Source organism: Panthera leo, chromosome B3 (genome assembly GCF_018350215.1).
Source record: "Panthera leo isolate Ple1 chromosome B3, P.leo_Ple1_pat1.1, whole genome shotgun sequence".
Classification (NCBI taxonomy): domain Eukaryota; kingdom Metazoa; phylum Chordata; class Mammalia; order Carnivora; family Felidae; genus Panthera; species Panthera leo.
Window position 1 is genome coordinate 49,034,390 of NC_056684.1, and position 20,265 is coordinate 49,054,654.

Here is a 20,265-nt window from a genome sequence, read left to right on the forward strand (position 1 = left end):
ACTATTGGCCTACTGACGAATCATTAGGGATCATCTGCTTCTGGGCCATTACGGACCCCACATTCCTGAAGCCCTGGAAAACAAAACCATGGATGGGGTCGGTGTACTACTGTATTTTGTATTAATTAATTTTTTAAAATTTTATCAAGGTTATACATGGACATAGTGCTATGGGCCTGTTACAAAAAAAAAACATCAGTTCCTCCCCACCCCGCCAGCTCATTTCCTGCTCCCCAGAGATGACTGCTTTCAATTCTTGTTAGTAAGATGACTCTTGCTGGTAGTTACATCTCTTGTCTCTAAATGACATACTGATATTTCTGTGGTCAATTTTCAGTTTTAGGCATTATTTAAATGCCTATGCCTAGACACTGTACCATGGAAGAAGAGAATGTTAACTCATTTCCCCACCTCCCTCTACCACACACGCCTGCCTCTACCACACGTGTACACCATTTCCGTCCCTCCTCTCAACAGTTACGAAATAGTTTTAGTCAGATCAGTATGCCCTGGGCTTGTTGTCTTTATCTTTAGGCCTTCCCTCCGGGGCTGGGCAGATTCTCCAGAGAAGAACATTTGAACCACCTGCCTGTGGAGAATGCCTGCCATTCTGGAAGTTCCAGCATGTAGGTAGGGGTGGAGGTATATCAGTATTTAGAGGATTAGGACGTAAGTAGACTTCCACTGTTTTTAGCCTTAACTTTACCCTCCCTTTACCTCCGGGAGTGTTTCTACAGAATCTGTGATGAGTTCCTTTTTGGCTTTCCCTAGTGGCAGATAAGGGGCCACCTTTCCCAGGTCTGCTGTTCAGTTACCTCTTATCCATTTACTTTCTAGCTTCCACATGTTGTAACTGTTCTTTCCACTCACTTTGTCTTTGTTTGTGTCTAAAAGAATAAAACCCAGCTTTTTATCGTTATGTTAATGAGATTTGGGGAGGTAGCAGAACTAAGGTGTGTGTTTAGTGTGCCATCTTTATCCTGATGTCAAAGTCATTTCAGAAAGCTTTCAATGTAGAGGAGGTAAAAAAAGTTTGTGTTGCTCTAATGGGAAGACCAATAGTTCTATAAAAAATGGAAGCTTTACTTGATAGTCAAAGTGTATTTCTGGGACTAGAACCATCAGTATTACCTGGGCATCACCTGGGTGCTTGTTAGGGAGAGTCATGGGCCCTACCCAAACTTACTGAATCAAAATTAGCATTTTCACAAAATCTCTAGGAGAGTCCTATGCATTCTGAAGGTTGAGAAGTGCTAATATGAAACTTTACTCAACTCCTACTGTAGTTAGGATAAGTTAATTCTAATGAGTTTTAATCTGGGATTTAAAAGTCTTGGTACATTACCTTAATAAATTATTCTCTGAATTCTAGAGGTTGCTGTAAGATAATATAGAGGAGTAAGTTTTCATGAAAATGTACCTTTTCTCCCTTAATAAACCATGTCTGTAAATCTGAGTCAATATCAGATGTGAACCAAAAATTCCATGCCATTTGCCACGAGAGATGTCAGACTGGTTATGTTCAGGCTTTTTTAGTTGCCCACAGTTCTTGAGGTTGGTGATAAGATTTTATAGATGGGCTAGGTTGAGTTTTCAGTCACACATCAAGCTGCCAAAGTGAGAGGGTGGCTTCCCCTAGAGGCAAAGGATAGATTAATTAGTTTATGCCCAGCATCTGACCCAGTGAAAGTATATGCTCAGCAAGTGACTGTGGGATGAGTGAACTAAAGAAGATACAATTCTTGTCTTCAAGATATTCACCAACCAACACAAAATAAATTGGATGTCACCATACAGGGTTGACCAGCTCTAGGAAACCATAAGCACAGAGAAGAGGCATCTAACTTAGCATTGCTGGCACAAAGAGGCAAAGGGCTATATGTCTTGATGAACCAAGCTTGGATGGTTTAGAGCAGTGGCTCCCAGTTTAATGTGTATTAGAATCACTTGGTGGGCTTGTTAAAACACAGACCCTCTGGCCATCCTGACAATTTATGATTCAGTAGGCCTGGGGTGAGCCTAAGGATGTGCATTTCTAACCATGTCCCAGGTGATGCTGATGATACTGATTTCACATTTTGAAAACCACAGGTTTTAGAGAATTATAAATAGTTCTTGTGGCTGGAGTTGGGGGACCAGGAATTGTAGGTGGTACTGAAAGCAGAAGTCTAAGAAGTAGGGATTCCATTGTGGAGGTTGTGGAGAGTCATTGACAGGTTTTATAGAGGAGAGTGATGGTTACCCATTTGCAGTTTGGAAAGATCATTTTGGTGTGGTGTGGAGGATGGATCAATGGGGCCAGAAAACCAAGTAAGTGGTTGATCATAGCCATCCGGATGAGAAAAAATAAAAACTTGGAATAAAGGTGGGATGAAGAAAGATCCCTGGGACTTGGTGGCCAGATGGAAGTGGGAGGGGAAGTGAAGGGAGGAGTCAATTCGGACCATCAGATTTCTGGCTGGGTAGGTGTTGGGATTGTGTTACTCAAGACACAGTCAGAGAAGGCTGCCTAAAGCAGAGTCTGGCAAAGAAGAGCAAAGGAGGTAAGTTGAAGGAAGGACATGTTGAATTTGAAATGCTAGAAGAAATCTGGGTGGACCCTTCAGTAGACAGTTTTATTTATGAGTCTGGAGGCCAAGAGCCGGAGGCTGGTAAATCATCCAGCCCCATACTTTCTGCCACTTTGATTTGATCTCCTGTGTTGCTTGTTTGGATCAGGCATTGAATTTGTGAAGAAACAGTGTTAGTATAATTTTTAAGGGCCTGGAGAATGCAATACTTTAAAAGATTCTTTCTCAAGAAAACAAATGTTCTAGTCTTTTGACTGGAAGAAAACAGAGTTCGTACTAGTCTTCTTACATTAGAAGAGGTTAATACAGCTGCCTTCTGCTGAAAGGCCAGTGGAATTGGGTTTTAGTAAGCTTGAAAGGAGCAAAATCACTTGACCGGTCTGCAGGCCATATGACAAACAGCTGAGACTAATTAGCTGGATTGTGGGTTTTTACAGAGATGCCTTATTTTGAAAGTTGATGGAGCAGACTGCTTTTCAAAAGATTCTTTTGAAAAACTTTTATAAGTAGACGATTCTGACTTTAATATTTCTCTTTACATCACATAGACAAAAAGTAATCTTTTTGAAGAGGACATGTAATTGGAAGTTGTCTAATTGTTGAAGTTTGGGAACAGCATTTCTAAAGTTTTAGAAGAACACCCAACGATTTATACTCCATCAGGTATAGTTTTGTGTTTATCTTTGTTTTTTGTTTTTTGGGTTTTTTTTTGGAGAGGTTTTGAAAATTGCCAGGCCAATTTTCCTGTACTTAGAGTATATGCAATTTGACATAGAATACCATTGCACATATTAACTTTTTTTTTTTAAACCGAAGACTTCAAGACACCTGCTAAATTTTGGGGGTGTGGTTTGAAAGTTGCATTTTCCATTACCAGAGAATGGGTATGAATACTGACTGCATTTTTCCTTTCTTTTCTGTGCTTCAATAAAGTAACAAAGGTTTTTTTCTCAGTTAATATATTGAATAAGGGAGCTGATTAAGGACTTGAATTTGCTTCCAGATCCTTGCTCATCCTCTGAGGGTTTTATTCACAAACATTCATGCTTATTGGGATTTTGTTGTTAATATTGTTAATAGCTTTAATGGAGGAAAGCTTTATGTAAGGACGTGTTTTTGTATAAGGTATATTTCTTCTATAAATTAAATTTGCCCCCGAATGTTAATTTTGTTTGATTTGGCAGTGGCATTGTGGTTATGTAAGGAAAGGTCCATATATTTTAGAGATGCTTAGTGATAGTATACAGGAGTGAAAGATCTGGGGACAGGTCTGCTGGGAAGTTGCTTACACAGTTCTCTCTACTTCTGGATATGAACTAGTTTGCAAGGACTGCTGTCACAAAGCACTGCAAACTGGGTGGCTCCAACAGCAGACCTTTATTCTATCAGGTCCAGGTGTCAGCAGGGGTTCATTCCTTCTGAGGGCTGTGAGGAAGAATCTGTTCCAAGCCCCTCCTTGGCTTATTGAAGGCCAAGTCTCCCTGTGTCTCATCTTGTAGCCTTCGCTCTGTGTGTCCTTCTGTGAAGAAGGAACCTGGATACGGACATGCAGGTCATGCAGCTGATTGGTATCAAGGCAGTCTCCTCACCTCCGCTCCAGGGTGCTGACCATCACCTTCTTTTGTTTTCTTTGCTGCAAGTTCAAGCTTTTCTCCTAGCAGTGAATCCAGAGCTCCTATGATCACACATCACCATGGGAAAGAACCTTGATTAAAAGTTTACTTTCTCTGTCTAGATTCTTGGATTATAAATACAAAAAAATAAAAAAATATTTTGGGGAGGAGAGTTTATTCATGAGGCGTCTTATCCATAGAACATCCAGGTTGGATTTAGTACATTCCAAAGGAGTTTATCCCCATCTTGGTTGCTTTCTGTCTCTTACTGCTTTCTCCTTGTCCTTTCCAGTGTTGAGTGACCCAGAAGCCATTAGAATACAAACAACAGTTTTTTTCTTTTTCACTTGCTGCGCCCACAAGACAGGAACTGTGGCAGAAAATGCTGATGAAACCTTGCGGCCTGCAGGATGGCACCATAGCAACCAAGATCTGTGCATGTGTTAGCAGGTCCCAGAACCCAGGGCTGACTCTGCTGATGTTCCAGCTTCTGCCCTCTCTAGACCCTCAGTACCTGCGAGCTCAAAGAGGAGATGCTTGCCACTTCCCTCTGTTTCTGTTTTCTCTGTTTAGGATTAAAGCTTCCTGAGATATCTGTTCACTTTTGCTTTCATTCCTTTCCTCTTCCCTCTGAACTGGGTTGATTTATAGATAGAGCTCCAGGCATAGCATACCTGATAGCTGATGAGTCACATAAAGCCCGTTAAAAACAAAAGCTGATTTTCGCAGAAGCCTTAATTCATTTGTTCTGTCTTTGCAAGAGGACGTCTTCCTGCTTGCTTCTGTGCTCCTGGTGTTGCTGCGGTATGGCTGGGGCCCTGTCCTCTCAGCAGTGGTGGGTTCCTTGAGGGTTGGAGGGTTGGGAGAACATGAGTGAGATCAGGGTGCTGCTCATGAGATGAGTTTGCATCACTGCTGGTTCTCTGGAGGCAGGAGTCACTTTGCTGAAATACAGATACAGCTTATCCTTCCAAGAGCTGAGTGCATCAATTTTTGTTTGTTTGTTTGGTTTTCCCCATTTCATACTCTATTAGGCATCTCTTCTCTCTGATGTAATCTGAGCAGGGAACATTTAGCTATGAATGCTAGATTGGATGGATCCCTGCTTTCACAAGAAGGAGGAAGTCCAGATTTCTATAAGCTGGCACCTCTGTACTTTGGTGACTATGGACTACTGTTGAAAAAAATTTCCTTCCTAGTGTCCTTCTTGGTCTCTCTTGATTCTCAAGAGTCGTCTTCTCTCTCTTACGGCCTTAGGAAATCAATTCTGTTGATCACTCTAAAATCCATTTGTTAACACTGATTTTTCTTTGGAACCTTACTCTGTTTTCCAAATGCCAATTAAACACAACTCCCTGGAAGTCCATCATGTCTAAGGGACATTTAATTGGTCCTCTGCAATGTAGTAGAGTGTGTCTGCGTTCAAATCTTGGCTCCACCGCTTACTGGTTGAGTGACCTTGGAGAAGTTATTTAACCTTTCTGTGTATCAGTCTTCTCATCTGAAAATTAGAGCCCTCATAAGGTTGTTGTGAGGATTAAATGAGTCGGGATTTTAAAGGGCTTAGAAAAGTGCTCAGCGTTAGTTATCATTTCAAATTGTTTTTGCCTGTTTTCGTTAATGATTATAGCATTCATTCTGTTACCAAAGGAAAAGTTTGGGTTAACTCCTATACCAGTCAATTGAGAAGTGAAACTGATTTTTCTACTTCATAAATATATCTTGAATTAGTCCTTGCCTCTTCATTCCCACTGTCACTGACAGAAGTCAAATCCCTACCTCTCCCATCCCTTCCTGACCCTATGTTGTATATTCCCAGTTTCTGCGTGGCTGTCCGAAAGATCTCTCTAAGGCACACACCTCATGCTCCTCCCCTTCACAAAAGTCTTCAGTGGCTTTCCATTGCCCAGATGATAACACAGACTCTTTATGTTATGGAAGACTCCTTTCAGGCAGGCCTAGGGGGTTGCAGAGTCTGTCCCACCTTTGTAACCTCTGTCTGGGCACCTCCTCCAATCCCCATGCACTGGTCTAGCCATCCATTTACTTAGGTCCTCTAAGTGCACCATACCCTTCTCCTTATACCTCTGCAAGTACAAATGCCTTCTACTCCACTCCCATCCTCTCAGACTGTCTGTCACCCAGGACTTGCTCCCCTTTCATGGCTGGAGGCCTTGTCTGGTTTTGTACTTTGAATGCCAGACAGCCCTTAGCTAATTCCATCAACAGTGATTTGCACCTTTCAGATCGGCATCAATGATCATTTTGTTGATAGTTTCTGTTATCTTTAAAGGGTGATGCTTATTTGCCATGTGAAGTCCTTTACCACATCCTTCTGTGAACTGTGTGATTTTTGTCCCTTCACTTGTGACACTTGTCCCTTTGTGTACCAATTTTAGTCCTTGGCTTGGATGCTGCTCTGCGAAGTTTTCCCGATTCCCCCACGAGGCATTCTGGGCTCTCCTTCTAGCCCTTTCTGCCCCAGCCCTCCCACCTACCCAGCATACTGTGCATATTTCTATTACAGTTCTTGTTTCACTGAAACATTGCATCTTGTTCACTGAATGTTTTACTGTTCATTTCCACAGAGTGCTTCTTTTAGACTATTATTCTTCCAGAGCAATGTTCTCAGTCCTTCACATAGTGGTGAGCACATGGCATGTTCTCAGTGCTTGCTTATTAAATGCATGATGTTTAAACTGAGGTGCTTATAGGCTGCTGCCTGAATTTAATCATCAGAACCAGCTCTCCCTCCTCAGTGACTTCAAGCTTCTCTGGTATACCTTTTGATTGTTGCCATAGGCCATTCTACTTATCAAATTTTGAGATTATTAACACCTTTTGGGTTGGTATGTATGTCATTTTTCATTTAATTTCAGTTATATGTAAGGGACATTTTGTGGAGTTTCTTGGGAAGTACTTCCATACCTGACCCAAGTAGTACTACCCTTCCCCATATCCTCCTGTGCTTTGTAATTTTTGTCGTTCACATTTGTCAGTTGAGCCAAGTTTATTTTTCTCTAAAACACTTAAATGTTCTGTTTAAAAAAAATAGATTTTGCCCTTGTCTAGTCTTTAATAGTTCTTAAAAATGTGTAAAAACTAAAAGTGATTAAGGGTTTGTAGAAATCACCAAATGAAAACCCACTTTTTTTTTTTTTTAATGCTGTTGTAAAACTTGTTCACTGCTGGCAGTGGCTTGGGAGCTCTTTAGAGTCAGGTATAGACTCCAATACTATATATTTTTTGTGATATTTAATGTGCTTTTATTAGAAATAAGACTCTAGAGCTTTGTTACAGAGTTGCTTGCTGATTTCTATTTCTTTTGCATAAGTGTCCCTTTTCATTTCTAGATATACCTTGTCTAACATCCTTGGTCAAATAGATGCACTTCATGGAGTTAAATGAAAGAGATGTTAGGATAATTGCATAGGCCATCCTAAATAGAGTTTAGAATTTGTAGAATTTAGAAATGTAGTTTCAAAGTGATATGATCACTCATTTACTAGCAGAGGGAGATGGCAGATTTGGGTAGGGCCTCAAGCATAGCCCGAGGCAAGAAAGATGAGGAACCTGTTTGATACTCATCTTCAGTCATTTCTCCAAGTATCTGGAAAGGACCTTGTCTTTTTTTTTTTAACTGTAGCCTCCTGGGTTGTATGTGTATATGGGCAGTGGGGTAGGATGGGGGCAGTGTATGGATGGGGGTCCATGGATCCTTCAGCTTTTTTTTTCCTCTCCTGTTCTACACCATTGGACTAGAGTGCTCTTCCCCAGAGAATGCTAGCCTTATATGTACTGTTTAGGACTGCACAGTACTTAGAGAACTTCTGCATCCCAAGTCCCCAAACCCCTCATCTACTTCTCAGAAACCTCCCCTAACCCACCTGATCCATATCAGGGTTAAGTGTTAATCTCATGGGATCCTTCCATTATGCCTACGATAGGTAATAACCATACTTAGCATCTTGTTTCGGTCGTCCCTGTCTTCTATTAGATGGTAAACTCTCTGAGGGCAAGTGCTGTATCTGTCTTATTTGCATTTCTATCACCTTGCACGGCATGCAGTGGGTACTCACCTATTAAGGGATTATAGGACTCTTTATTCATTTGTAAAGACAGAACCTGCTCCGACTTTTCTAGAGGTACAAACCCTCTTGATGCAGCCTGGCAAAAAATCAGGTTTGCTCACCCCACCTTATTTATTTATTTTTTTTTGTAATTTAAGAGTGAGTGTAAGAGAATGTGAGTGGGGGAGAGGGTCAGAGAGAGAGAGAGAGAGAGAGAGAGAATGAATGAATGAGAATATCCCAAGCAGGCTCCATACTCAGCCTGGAGCCTGATGTGGGGCTTGATCCCACGACCCTGGGATCATGACCTGAGCCAAAATTAAGAGTTAAACACTCAACCGACTGAGCCACCCCAGCTTTAAGCAAGAGGAAATGCCAATATTTTCCCCTCTGTCTCCACATTGTTTGTACTATATCATCATTGGGGCTAGTCTTACTTAGATTCTGAACCACGGTTTTGAGGCATGGCCTGACCCCTCTGACTGATAATGTTGAGTTATAGAACGTATATAAGTAGCATTTTGTATTTCTCTAAAATGCCTATTTTTGAAATGTTATACCTCTAATTGGTGAGTTATAATGGGGGAGCTTGAGCTCTAGTGCTTAAAATCAATAATAGTTTTGAAAAGAAAATTTGAAAGGTAGCTAATGACTTTCTGATATTTCTGTAGGGAGTGAAACACTATTTCACTTGAAAAACTTTCTATAATAATTACTTCTGCCTCTAAGACACTGCATCTTAAGTAAACTTTTTTTATTTAGCTTCAAAAGAGCAACTTTATATAAATGTTATGTGTTACATTTGAAGATTAGTTTTGGGTAATCACCTCAAATACCTGGTACTTACTAGATATTTCATTTTTTATTCTTTCAAATAAATATGAGTGACTCTGAGAACTATGGCCTTTCCTGCACCCCTCCCAGGATGAGAATGACCTGGGTAGAGAGTATAAATTTAAAAATCATGAAGGTTAGAGAAGAAAAAAAAAAAAACAACTAGAAAGATCAAAGTCACAATAAATGCAAAAGCTTGTCAATTACTTGCTTAAAAGAAGCATTACATAATTTGCATAATTACAAATAAACACCAGATTGAAAGAAGCATTACATAATTTTCCCAATAGATGCCAGAACAAACTTGATAAAACTGATACTCATTTGTAATACTTATTCTTAGAAAACTAGGAATAGATGGAGAACTTCCTTATCCTGATCAAGCATCTACCAAAAATCTATAGCAAATGTAATTATTTATTTATTTATTTATTTTGAGGGAAAGAGCAATAGCACCTGGGAGAAAAGGGCAGAGAGAGAAGAAGAGAGAGAGAATCCTAAGCAGGCTCCCTACAGTTAGCACAGAGCCTGATGTGGGGATGGAACCCATGAAGCGTGAGATCATGACCTGAGTCAAAATCAAGAGTTGGATTCTTAACTGACTGAGCCACCCAGGTGCCCCAGAAAATGTTATTCTTAATGGTAAAATGTTAGAATCAAGACAGGACTGTCTATTAAATACTTTGGGACATCCTAACTGGAACATATAGAAGATATATACATTTTTAAAAGATGTCATAATAGTGACAAAAATATAAAGTATCCATAAGTCTGAAGATTTATAAAGTCTTTATGAAGATAATTTATTTATTGATAACATTTTTAAAAACAAAGAAGGCCTAAATAAATGGGAACAGTAAAATGTACATGCACAGGTATGTTCAATATTGTGAATATGTCAGTCTTCTCAATTTGATCCATAGATTTTTCATGCAGTACCAATCAGAATTCCCATAGGGTTTTTGAGGAACTTAGATAAAAGTGTGAGAGGTTAAGAATGTCCACAGTAAGGTGGAGGAGACTGGACCTCCCAGATACTAAGTTGTACAGATGATCCTTGACTTAGGATGCTTGGACTTAGGAGTTTTGACTTTATACTGTGAAAGCGATACACATTCAGTTGAACTGCACTTTGAATATTGAATTGTGATCTTAGGCTAGGGATGTGGTAGGAAGCTCTCTTCTGATGCTGGGTAGCCAGAGTGAGCCTCAGCTCCCACTTGGCCACATTCACAAGGGTAAACAACTGATACACTTAAAACCATTCTGTACCCAGATAACCACTCAGTTTTTCACTTTCAGTACAGTATTCAATTACATGAAATATTCAACATTTTATTATAGACTAGGCTTTGTGTTAGATGATTTTGCCCAATTGTAGGCTAATGAAAGTGTTCTGAACATGCTTAAGGTAGGCTAGGCTAAACTTTTTTTGTATTTAATTTTTTAAATGTTTATTTTATTTTTGAGAGAGAGAGAGAGAGAGAGAGAGCGAGAGGGAGGGAGGGAGGGGCAGAGTCTGAGAGAGGGAGACATAGGATCCATAGCAGGCTCCAGGCTCTGAGTTGTCAGCACAGAGCCCGATACGGGGCTCGAACCTATGAACTGTGAGATCATGACCTGAGCCAAAGTCGGACACCCAACTGACTGAGCCACCCAGGCACCCCTAGGCTAAGCTTTGAAGTTCAGTAGATGAGGTGTATTAAGTGTGTTTGTGATTTGAGATATTTTCAGTTTGCAAGGGGTTTATTAGGACATAACCCTATCGTAAGTTGAGGGATACCTGTTTAATGAAATCATAGTGATTAAGGCCTTGTGACATTGGCCCAGGGATAGTAAAAATGATCAAGGAACAAAAGAGCCCAGAAACAAGCCCTTATAGAGTGAATCACTAGGGAAAGGATAGTTTTTTCTTTTTTTTCAGTGAATGGTACTATGACAATTAGATATCCTTCAGGGAAAAATAATGAAATTGGATCCCTACATATACCTTAAAATGTTTTCAACAGATTACAGACTTAAATGTGAAAGGTAACATGTTTAGGAAAATAATGTAGAAGAACATCTTTATCACTTTAGGCAAAGAAGGATTTCTTTTGACCAGTTAAAGAGCCATTAAAAAAGTGAAAAGATGAACTACGAACAGGAAGAAGATAGTTGCAACATCTGTAACTGACAAAGGACTACTATCTGGAATATGTGAAGAACTCTTGCAAGTCCATAAGAAGATAACCCAGAGGAAAAATACGGAGAGGACATAAATATGTTTCCAGAAGAAGAAATTGAATGGCCAACAAATTAAAAAATATGCTCAACGACATTTGCAGTCAGAGAAATGCTAATTTAGATAACAGTATGTTACTATTTTGAAAAGTCTTACAACAAACAGCAGATCTTGGTGAAGATGTGAAGTTGGGAGTGTAAAACAACTGCATTGGACGATTATTTGGCATTATCTTGTATTCTTGAGCAGGCACATACCCAAGTCCCAGGAATTTGACTTTTTGGTGTTTACCCTAGAGCAGCGCTTCCTCTCTCATATGCCCTGAATTGGCTGAGATGGGTTGAGATATTTGAAGCCCTCTTCCCCCAGGATGGGTGAGTAGATTCTGGCATTGCTGGAGCCCCCAAATCTGTTGCCTTTGATCATGAGCATTTGCTCCAGCTTGTCATACAAATAGCAGGGAAAAGGTTGGAAAACACTTTTCTAGACAAACTCTTGCTAGCATGTATCAGGAGATGTGCACACACATATTTATAGCAATACAATATTGTTCCAAATGAGAACAAAAACATGGAGGATATGGTTTAGTTCCGCTAATTCTCATCTGAAAACCCACAGGCATTAAGTAATTAGAGAAGGGTTTTGGCATGTCATTTCTTAACATCAGCGGTAAAAGCGGTAATAATTGCAAGCCAAGTGAGACAGGAAGAGAAAGAAGCTGAAGGAAAATTATGTGTTTTTTTCTGGCCAGTGTGTGTTTTCATCGACATGTAGTCGGATGAGTGGTATATGATGATGGGCAAGGTCTGAGTTTTGAAACAGAGCAGATGCCTTAATGATGGCTCCCCGAAGGAGAGAAAGTGGTGGAGGCAAAGTGACATCCAGCTGTCTTCCCTGATATTTCCCTCTTACTCCCTGCCAGATAAAGTACCATACAACAGGGGCATGATGTCTGCAAACAAAATTTTGTCAGAACAGCAGGGACTGGCCATCATGTTCCAAGTAATTTTCTTTGGCTGAGAATCCCTGCTGTGATCCTTGGTCTTATGTGTTCCCTCTCCTGTGGTGGGTACAGGCCTGGCCTTCTTTTTTGACCTTTCACCATTGGTTCTTCTGCCTCTATACCAAGGACAGACATAAATGTGGGACCATAGGGAATGGAGAGGGTTTTTGGCATTTCTCTGTGGTGCAACTTTCCTAATCCAAATCTCATCATCTTTCCCCTCCAAAAACCTGATCCCCACCACAGAAACCTTATGTCCACTCCAACTTTTTCCCTTCCCCCATTTCAATGGCCTCTTTCTGTCTGCAACACTACTTCACCCACTGTGATTCTTTGGAGTGCTTTGTCTGCTGCTTTCTCTTCAACCCACTGTGGTGCTGCATTATATTTTTAAATTAATGTCTCTTGGGCTCCTTCCATCTCATTCCCACTGCTGGTGCCTCTATCTAGGCTCTCATCTTTAAAGAGTGAGAAGTGATACAAGGGACAGCTGCTACCATGAGTCCACTTATCTTTCTCATTTGTCATGGCGAAACCCTGGACTCTGAACCTAGAATCAGAGAATAGAATGTTTTCTCAGAGACCATGGAGTTGAAACCTTATTTGATATTTGAGGAAACAAGGCCTAGAGAGGGATGGTAGTAGATAGTATTAGAGATAGTAGCAGAGCCAGAACTAGAAACCCATCCACTGACAGGTTAGTCGTTCAGCCCTCTTCAACTTGACACATTATCTCTTAAGCATTCCTTTGAATTCATAATTACTTGTCTTCTGTCTCTCTGACTAAATTTTTAGGTGAAGAATTATTTCTTAGTCTTATTTGTAGCCTTTTCAGTATTTAACAGGGCTTCTCAATACTTGTTAAATTGAAGTCAGACCATGCCCTTGTACCACACATACGGTCTTCCCTATTCCTGACCACCTCACTAAATCCTTCTTGGCTTGGAAGGTATTCAGCTCAGGCCCTGGTTCCTGCTTGAAGCCTTGGCCAGATAGTTTCCCCACCTTTTCTGACCTCCCAGAGTCTACTTGTCTTGTAAACCACCATCTTACTGTACCTAGCAGTTTATAGTTTATAAAATACATTCATGTAATGTATCCTTTAATACCAACAATAATCTTGCTAGATAAATATTCCCATATTGAGGAAACAGTCTCGGAGAGGTTATGTGACTTGCCATAGGTCATACAGCAAGGAAGTGTGTAACAGAGTTCAGGTCTTCTGACTTTATGCCCTTTGCACTTTTGATGTCCTGTGCTGGGTGGTCTATGTGGCATACTAGACACTTTGCTTCCTGATAATCTTATTTTTCCTGTGTTGAAAATGAATTCATTTTATTTCCTCACTCCAATACCAACTTCTTGAGGGGAGTGGCTGGGTCACATATTTCTTTCATGCCATTCATAGTTGCTAGCACAGTACTGGGCAACATAGAAGTTAGGTATGGTTAAGTTGAAAACAAATACAACTTAATTTACCAAAAAAGACCAGCTTTCACTGGAGTTCCAAGACCCTTTTTGAGTCACCCCTGAATGAAATCAGCAATGAACAGAGGGAACCAGAGGAAGGAAGAGGCTGTTAGAGAAAGCCAGATGGTAGACATAATTAGCAGTTGGGCGACAGCTGGCCTGTTGTCAGTCTGGTGATGAGGGGTGGTAGAACAGCAATACACAAGACCATCCTCAGGAATTGTGCAATTTTGCTGAAGACTTTAGACACTTTCATGAGAAAGGAGAGAAGTACTTAGAAGTAGCATAATACCCAAACAAATTAAGCAGATAGAGCACTCATACAAATTGAGAAAATGTTGGTTAAAGAAATATCCAGAGTAGGATGTGGGTTATGAAGACAGGTTTCCAGGGTGAGAGTGGAGTGGGTAGAGAAGCATTTGGCTTGGTTTGTGATCATTCCTTTCCTACCTGAGGCTGTGAGAAAAGGGATATATAGGTAAGCATGTTTCCTTTAAAACAACTTTCCTTCCGTTTTCCCTTCTATGGCAATCAGTAGGGCCTCACCCCTGAGCCCTGGTGTCAGAAGAGAAGCGAGCTCAAATAATCAAACATCATCTGTGCATAGAGATGTGTTGTGATGACTAAATCCATGGATATCTCTGGGACTTTCTCATTTCACATATTCTTGTGCATTTGCCCCATAGATTAGTGAGATGGTTCAGAAATTCCACTACTTGGACAACCTAACTATATTTCTAAACTATATTAATTTTTCTCAAAAGGATCACAAAAATGCACTAACATCACATGCCCCACATTTTGGTTTGGAAATCACACTGCATCTCCTGAGTTCTGTAGCATTTTGCATCTGAATAAAATGTAAAACCTCTTCTGCTAGAATGCATATGAAAGATGTCCAATGTCCTAATGGTAGAAGCCTACACATGTTCTTTTATGAGCTTCTGTCTCTTAAGGGAACATAAAATTAAATCATTTTAGATTAGTGGTAATAGAACTTTAACATCTGTTCCTTCCTGTGTCAAAATGTCCACAGTGTAGAATTACTTAATAGGAGCTGAAGGAATGTGTATGTCAACTACTCAGAGATGCCAGCAATTAAGGGAAATTATTTCAAATCAGAAATTGTAATTTATACGCAGTAGACTCTGAAATGTAAGTATGTAAAACCTTTTCTGTGACATTCATATATGAATTTTTAAGGTAATTTCTCATTAAAAATTGATTAATATCATTGGGGTTTACTGTTAGAAGTTTTAGTTTATTTTCAATGCTTGATACCTATACAGCAATTGTATTTTTATGTGATGTGCAAATGTATATGGGAAAGTTCTAATTTAAAAAGGATACCAGGGGCACCTGGGTGGCTTAGTCAGTTAAGTGTCCAAGTCTTGATTTCAGTTCAGGTCATGATCTCATGGTTTGTGAGTTGGAGCTGCAAGTTCAGGCTCCTCTCTCTTTGCTTCCCTTCCTCCCTCCTTCCCTCTTTCTTTCTCTCAAAATAAACTAAAAAAAAAAAAAAAAAAAAAGGGATACCATTGGTAACACTGTTTTTTGTCTTTTTTTTTTTTTTTTTTAATGGAAACATAATTCCTGAGGTCTAAACATTCAACTTAAAAACTTTTACAGTCAAACTTGTGGGTATGTGGAAGTTAACTTTATATTTAAAAAGTTGACTTATTAAAATATGATTATGGAATTGTGAGATTGATTGTCATGGTGGCTTATAAAAACTTTTTCTTACTACTTTACAGTTACCTCTCATATATGTAGAATCTCATTTCATCATCATTAAAAATTTTAATATCACTTGTTTCTTTAATGTCCTCCAAGCACTCAAAAAAATTTCTAAAGTTGTTGCTTATCAATTTCTTAAAAATTCATGGATACTTACATTCTCATGGTATTTTGTCATGTGCTTTATGCTCCTCTTGTCTATAATTCTCTTTACCCTATTGACTTGTTCTCTTGCTGATTCACAGTCAACATTTTTATTTTGTGTTAGTAAATTTATATTGAGTTTTTTTTATCCATTCCTTTTTAAACAAGGTCTTCTAGATTTTTTTCTGAGTGACCATCGTGCCTACTCACTTTAGCCCCTATATATTTAGACTCCTGCCTTAAAATATTAGTGAGAGAACAGAGACTTGGTTCCCATAGTGCCCTTAGGCTTGGCTGATGACAAAGACAGGTATGGCTTTGGGGAACCAAATGGTAATCTGGACGCTTGGCCTTCCATATGCCCAAGGTAGGAAGAGGAAACTTAGTGAAGGAATCTGGTTGGAACAATTAGGGAGCCTTTGAAATTGGATGGGCTAACAGGAGAGAGCAACCAGATGGAAAAAAATTGCCCTGACTTAGAAGGTAATCTCGTAGGTTTTTGATAAAACAGCAACTACTGAAGGCCTTTTCTAGGTGTTGTCCCTACTGTCTGTAATTAGCTAAAATGTCTCTCCAGTCTCTAGGACTACATGTTCTCCTGAATTCCTGGGACACTCTTCCACAAATCCATAAACCACTTCTCTCCTTTTTGATCTGTTTCTTACTTTGTTGGTGTTTGACTTTGATGTGACCTTGACCACCTGTCTGGGAACCTCCATTTGTATTTAGCCCCTTGTGTCTTGAATTGGTTCTGTGCCACCTACACATGAGCCTGTGTGCTCAGGGAGCATAAGAAGTTGTTCTTTTCCCATTTTCCCACCACTCCTTTTTCCTTCCCTGGAACTTTTGAATAGTTTAAAGTAGCAACGTTTTCATGACATAGCCATTAGCTGGAACAAAGCATTTTGTGGATAAAATATAATACTAGCAATTTTTCCTGAATTAATAGAAAAAAAATAAAGTTAGAGAGAATTTTCAGTTTTTCTCTATCACTATTAAAAATAAACTTTGTGTCTTTTTATGCTACTCTGGTTATAGTTTAGTATAAAGTGGCTTTGGATATAGCACAAAATAATACATGATCAGTTATTTTAAGTTTGCCATTTCATTGTTTCATTATGTTCCTCTAAACATATGTTGACTTTTTAGGGTTCCACCCCAAGCATAGCTTCTTGAGTCTGTTGAGACTAATCTGGATATATTTTCTGATGGCCTCAGTGTGTCCAATTAGTCCCATTAGCAAGGGATCACCAAGGTAGCTGGTTATAAACATCCATCTAACAATTCTCATTTTCAAGGACACTGGTACCTGTCCCAAGGTGGGGTGTGACGGGTGCTGCCTTTTTGTTCACTTTTGGCCAGTTTGGTGTGGATTTTTCCAGGACTATTTAGACTTAGACCCATAGACCTTCATTTCCTGTAAGTGACCCAATGATCATTGTCTCCAAGACTCTATCTTACCGGCTTACCTTAATTCTCTCAAGCTTTAGGTACCCCTACTTGGAGTTCTTATCAGGGACACCCAGTATATTTTAGGTTTTCCCTCCCAGGTGAGAGGAGTCCTAAGAATGTGGTAAGTGGGGGAGATTTGAGAGGTGGCATCTTAAGGAGATGTTCAGTAGAAAAGCTTAGCAGGCCTTACAAAAATGTGTTGTCGATCTAAGGTGTTTAGGCAGACAGGAAGTGTTTGTGTACAAAGGCAAATGAGATGATTCAGTTGGGTGGAAGGTAGAGCTTTCCTCACTGGTTTCCAAATGTGTGCAAAGGGCTCTTGATAGTCCTTGTGGGGGCCACAGGCTTTGGGGGTCAGGTATCATGTTCATCTTATTAGAATGGTTCCACTTTCATTGGTTTTGTATATTGGAGTGCCATGTAAGATTTCATTTGAAGAAACTTGCTAAAGACAGTTTGCAACTGGCTGGACCAAAGCAATTTTCTGAGGTAGTGAAAGGTTTACTGCAATGACCTGATGTAGGTTTTCTGAGACCCTGTGCAGGAGTATCCAACAGGTTGTGAAGATACTAATCTGCAATAGACAAGAAGTAACCCAAACTTAGAATAGCTCAATCATATTTATAGAAGTCAAACAAGAAGCTCTCCAAACATAAAATCATCTCTACAGTGATCTGTAATCAAATGTTTTGATGCAACATATTGTGTTCATTCTTTATTGCTCAATTGACTGTTGTAATGGGATGGAAGCAAACATGCTAAACAGATGTGCCTCAGCCTTGCTGTCATGTACGGAGAGTGGCTCACATATGCCTCTTTAAATAACTTCACAAGAGTGGACCCAGGGATCTACTCTGAATTTTAAAAAAAGAGAAAGAAAAAGGAGAGAAAAGCCTAGTGCAAATTACAGCCTTCTCCATTAATAACACATTTATAGATATTTCAAGTAACATATATGCTCTAAAGACAGAAGCAAATAACTTAGGCAAGCAGTATAAATGAATAATTTGGATGTCTCTAAATCTGCTATATAACTTGTGTGACTATACGAGTTTTTATTCCAAATCAAAAAAATAATGATAAAGGTAAAACAGACCTTTGAATAAAAATTTACAGAACTCTTAAAGTACCTCCATGGATCTCAGTGTTCTACATAACACAAAGGCCACAGATTGAATGCCTCATGAATAAGGACTTCAATGCCTTGTTCTTGTATGATGCTTTATATTCATCTTCTTTAAGATATTATCTTGTACTTATTTTATAAGAAAAATCCAGTTTCTTCACACACCTTTCTCAGAAACAGATAAAGTAGTAAAATGTAAATAAAGGTAATATCAGATTGAAAAACATAACTAGCATACAACTAACAGGATATATAGATCATTTTCAAACCGTCATGGAACATTCATAAAACTTAAGAAATCCCTCAAAATTTGATATTATGCAGAACAATTTTGCTGACCCAAGATGCAATAAAATTAGAAATCAACAGCAGTAGCTAAACAGCCAACTGTGATGAGACAGGTTAATTTAGAAATTGGCTGGATGGTTGCAAGTACATTGTAGTTTCTCGGTCCTTTTGCATAAGTAAATCCAAGGCACACCCCATTCTATAAACAGCTGCTGACAGAAATGCAAACAGTCCTTTCCAAGACTGCACACTGAATGGGTGGAACAAGGAAAGACTTCCTGAGAATCCATAAGAAGTATATCCGATTAGACCTTGTCAATTGGGTGAGTTTCTTTTCTTTCCTTTTGATTCAGCTATTAAAGAATATGATACTTTTTAGGGAACAATTGAACACATGTTCTAAATATATTACTGTAGAAAGTAGACTTGAGAAGGACCCAAAAGACCTATAACCAGCTGTCTGTAACTTACTGACACCCAATGGGCAAGGCTGAGAATCCTCGTGTCATTGTTTGAGTTGTGCTAAACCATCAGGAAATAGCTTGATTTTCTGAGCCTATTTCAATATTCTTTTTATAATTTTTTATTTAAAAAATCTTTAAAATTGAGGTATAATTGACATTCATTGTATTAGTTTCAGGTATACAGCGTAACTTTTCAATTTTTGCATATGTTGCAAAATGATAACCATGGTATGTCTTGTTACCACCTGTCATATATGGTGATAGAATTTTGTGTGATGAGAACTTTTAAGATTTATTCTCTTAGCAAGTTTCAAATATGCAATACAATGTTATTGACTGTATTTGCCATGCTGTATGTTACATCCCCATAACTTATTTATTTCATAACTAGACATTTGTATCTTTTGACTTCCTTCACCCATTTTGCCCTCCTCCACTCCCTGCCTCTGGCAGTCACTGATCTATATTCATGAGCTTGGGGTGTTTTTTTCCCCCACATATAACTGACATCATGCAGTATTTGTCTTTCTCTGTCTGACTTATTTCACTTAGTATAATATCCTCAAAGTACATTCATCTTGTCACAAATGGCAAGATTTCCTTTTTTATAGCTGAGTAGTATTCCTTTGTGTGTGTGTTATATTTGTGTGTGCGTGTATCGATATCATTTTCTTTATCATTTATCTTTTGACGGATATTTATGTTGTTTCACTATCTTAACTGTTGTAAACAATGCTGCAGTGAACATGGGGTGCATATATCTTTTTGATTTTGTGTTTTTATTTTCTTTTGACAAATACCAGAAGTGGAATTATGGGGTCATATGATTTATTTTTAATTTTTTGAGGACGCTGTATACCGTTTTGCTCAGTGGTTGCACCAATTTACATTCCCACGAACAGTGTACAAGGACTTCCTTTTCTTCCTATCCTCATCAACACTTGCTATGTCTTAACTTTTTGATAATAATCATTCTAAGAGGTATGAGGTGATATCTCATTGTGGTTTTGATTAGCATTTTCTTTGATGATTAGTGACGATGGACATCTTTTCATGTACTTGGTGGTCATCTCAATGTCTTCTTTGGCAAATGTCTATTCAGGTCCTTGGCTCATTTTTAAATCGGATTATTTGTTTTGTTTTGTTTTTTGGTGTTTTGTTGTAGGACTTCTTTATATATTTTGCATATTAATCCCTTAACAGGTATATGATTTGCAAAAGTTTTTTCCCATTTAATATGTTGGCTTTTTATTTTGTTGATAGTTTCCTT

At 39.0% G+C, this 20,265-nt stretch overlaps 1 protein-coding gene across 7 annotated transcripts in view; it reads left to right on the plus strand.

The window, feature by feature from the left end:
• Positions 1–20,265, plus strand: part of RAB27A (RAB27A, member RAS oncogene family) — a 75,472-nt gene that overhangs the window by 13,543 nt on the left and 41,664 nt on the right. For 2 of the 7 annotated variants that reach the window (XM_042941969.1, XM_042941964.1), the window contains exon 2: positions 3,119–3,233. The exons of 1 other annotated variant lie outside the window; for it this stretch is intronic. The gene's annotated coding sequence lies outside the window, so the exon portion shown is untranslated. 4 more of the 7 variants (XM_042941966.1, XM_042941965.1, XM_042941967.1 and 1 more) reach the window with 4 other exon arrangements.